This window comes from Asparagus officinalis, chromosome 9, assembly GCF_001876935.1.
Source record: "Asparagus officinalis chromosome 9, Aspof.V1, whole genome shotgun sequence".
In the NCBI taxonomy this organism is placed as follows: domain Eukaryota; kingdom Viridiplantae; phylum Streptophyta; class Magnoliopsida; order Asparagales; family Asparagaceae; genus Asparagus; species Asparagus officinalis.
The window spans coordinates 28,287,986-28,291,890 of NC_033802.1; positions in this window are offsets into that span (position 1 = coordinate 28,287,986).

Consider the following 3,905-nt stretch of genomic DNA (forward strand, 5'->3'; position numbering starts at 1 on the left):
ACAGAGCACTACTGATGGAAAAGAGGGTAATGTTCTATTGTCTTTATTGCTTTAAGATGATTCTCATTTGGATTTGTTGAACCTAATCATGTTCCATGTTTCAGGAAACCATGACGAAGGTGAACTTCCACGAGACTCTGTATTCTCCGATCCTAGCCATTTGGATAGCTTCGTGCAGTAGATGTGTGATGCCATTGATGATGAGTCCATGGATATTGAAATAAACAGAGATGCTGATCAGGTTGATAGTGTCGAGCCGACGGTTCTATGCTCAGGTATATCTAATATCGATAATACACTATTTGAGAAGCAGTTAAAGGAGTTAAGAAATTCAGGATGTATTCTCCCTTTAATTACCTCTGCACTTCATTCTCTTTTAGAAAAATTGAAGAATCCAGGCATGGATATCGGGGCAAAAGAATCTTCTGCCACTGCTGCGGGTAAATCTGAGTTCTTTTCTCTTTCCTGTCTCCTTCTTTTTTTATCCAGCACTTAAATTCTCACGCAGGTGTCGTGTTAGAGAGACCAGTCTAGGCCGAGACCTCCCATGATATGGGTTTTGGGGAATTCAGCGAACATGTGTTTGTTTCAGCACCGAGTTTCTCAGGATCGAACACTAGATTGTTAGTTAATATGTTGGCGGAGCAGGCTACCAGAGGGGCTGCAGGACCATCCTTCGAAGGTGGTTCATCTGCAGGTATGCGTCTAATTCTCTGTCATTAAAATTCTCCTCATTTTGTCAAGGTTTTTTTTATTTGACTAATAAAGAGTTGAAATCATAGGACCAACCACTGGGACTGATACAGTTATGATTCCTGACATCTCTGGTTTACCTGAGGGTGATGGATCTGCAGGTATATATATAATCTCCGTCATCGTAATCCTCCTTATTTGTCTGAATTTCTACTAGACTAATAAAGGAGTGTAATCATAGGACCAGCCGTCACGACTGATACGACTACGGTTTCTAGCACCGCCAGTTTACCTAACGGTGGTGCTTCTCCTCCACATCCAAGAGGCATTACAGATTTATCTAGAGGATTTGATATAGCCCCCACGATCACACCTGCTGTTACCTTCGAGCCTGCTGAGATTAGACTGACGGAGCCGATCGTAGGACCTCAATCTGCAGGGACCTCTATTGGTATTGGTATGCTTGCAATTCGCTTTAGCTTTTCCACCATGTTCGAGAGTCTCTTACTTTTCTGCATCATTGCTTATAGGGTCTCAACCATCTCCATATGAGCGTGTCCTCGCCCTTTTGGCCGATCCTGATCCCAACAAAGATATTTTCCGAATGGATCTCGGTTCTTTTGTCATTTTTTTGACGGCATGATCGAGAAACTTCTTCATCAAGGATATTGTTTTGACCAGTTCAGACGTTCCCTTTCTCACCACATGATGATGATCAGAGAAGAGGGACATCCGGAGTTAGCTGATTCTTTTGCTGCCGACTTTGTTGCTCTGGAATCTGAACTCTGAGAGTTAGGGGAGCTAAAGGCTAATGGAGCTTCTTCCTTCGTATCTTCTCAGTTGGAGCATAGATTGGCACAGTGGCATGACCTGAGATCTTCCATTGGCAGCGAGCTTCAGTCACATGAGAGTTCTATCGTACAGCTGATGGCTAATCTTGCGAGAAAGGATACGAATAGAGCCGAGTTACTCAGTTCTTTGGACTCCAACCGTGAGGAAGTGGATAGGTTGAAGAAGGCTTTAAAGTATGTGGAGGAGTCTGGTGCTATCATTGCCGAGGAGCTGGCTAGATTAGAGAACTCTCACAGACAGATACTTGAGAGACTAGGAACTACGCAGGAGAGATTGATGAAGCTGAAAAATGAAGCCGCGAAGATCTTGAGCAGTTCTGAAGAATCTGTCCGAGCTGATCTGCAGGCTGAGCTTGAGCAGAGTTATGCAGATAGGCTTTCTAAGTTAGAATTTCACATTCTTGATCGCCGACTACGTTCGGGCCAATGAGCTTATTATTGTATGCTTTGACTTGATTTATTAGTAGAAACCTAGTATTTGATTTAATATACTCATCTTTTATCATGATGTTTCTTTATTGATTGTGAACCCAATGGACACAATATTTACAGAATTTTTGGCAAATCCTCAGCCATCAACGGGTTTGATGTGCCTTTACATATTACCGTTTGAATCGGGCTAGCATACAGGTTATATAAGTCCGTTCCATATGTAACATTGTGCTAAAAGAGTTAACTCTTTTAGACTTGATGCTATGATTTTGAATACATAGACTTCATCATTTCTTATGGGAAAAAGACACCCAGCAACGCGTATTAGGCGCTGACTTAGGATTTTTGGCAAACCCCCAGCCTTTAACGGGTTTGATGTACCTTTACCGATTACCATTTGAATCGGGCTAGCATGCGGATTGTTTTAGTCCGTTCCACATGTAACGTTATGCTAAAAGAGTTAACTCCTTTAGTGCTACGATATTGAATACGTAGACTTCGTCTTTCTCACGGGAATAGACTACCCGACAACGCGTGTTAGGCGCTGACTTATCCCTACTTATGCTTCGGGATAAAAGTCCTCATACTCGGATTCTGGTGTCTTCTTCAATCGGCGAAAGACTAAACCGGCAACGCGTGTTAGGCGTAGGCTTATCTCTATTTAGGAGTCGAGATAAAATTCCCCGTGCCTGAAGTGCGCGGTTTTGAAATTGAGAAGTATGTCTTTTCTCAGGGAAAAGACAAACCCGATGTTGGAGCGGAAGAATTTTATATTCTTGGCTCCAGGTCTTGTTTAGGGTAAAGACGGACCCAAAAAATAAAAGAGGAAGAATTTTATATTCTATCTTTCAACACTGAAGAGGGAGAATTTTATATTCTAGCTCCAGTTGGAAAGGAGACTCGAGGTGGGATCTCCACCCCCAGAATCCGAAAAGATGAAACTAAGAGTGGGATCTCCACTCCGAGAATCGGAGAGATTCAAACAACTCTAACTTTTATAGGATTGGTTGCTTGATCCAAGAAAAGCGTTCCTCATTTATTAAGGGGAAATTCTGATTTCGACCCTAACTTTTATAGGTTTAGTTGAAAAAAGAAAAGATGGAAGTCTTTCGTTTATCAAAAGGGATGACTCGATCTTAGTCCTAACTATCTGCAGGTTTGACTAAGTGAGTTTGGAGACAATCCTAACTTTTATAGGTTTGATTGCTCAAATTAAAAGTAGACCTCTTGTTCATGGAAGGAATCGAGAGGAGAATCTGGCTTTGGCCCTAACTTTTATAGGTTTGACCTGAAAGCAAAGAGAGTGGAATATAGGTAACAGTAAAAATACCGGTTTGTACTAACCACTCGATGGAGGATATCAATGTTAAGTGATCAGGACTTAACACGTCAAGCTTTGAAAATTGCCATAATTTGGCGGATGGAAGTTTTGGTGAGCCCACCGTCAATTGACTTGATCAGTGGGGGGTTTTGTGAGGAAAGGTTGATCTGTCAAAATGATCGAATCTCATCTCAGCAAAAGAATTCATGAGAATTGGTGAATTCGACATTAATGGTAAGATACACATTAACTTCGAATACATTCAGAGTCTAAGCATGGATTATTATTTTTTTTATTAGTTATTTTCATAACAACTGGGTTATCCTTAAGAATATCGTATGTAGTATTCTTCCGGGAACTTCCCGATACATTAGTTATCCTAAATATACTAAGGGTAGTATTTTTTTAGGAACTTGCCGTTTATCAGCATCATAAACCGGTCGCCATCTTTTGTAACAAGGCGATATGCGCCACTTGAGTAGACTGTCTCTACTACGAATGGTCCCTCCCATTTGGGTTCAAATTTGCATTTCTTCTTAGAGTTAAGGATCATATGCCGTCTTTCAGTTAAGACTAAATCTCCTTCTTTAAAACTCCGTTGCCGAACT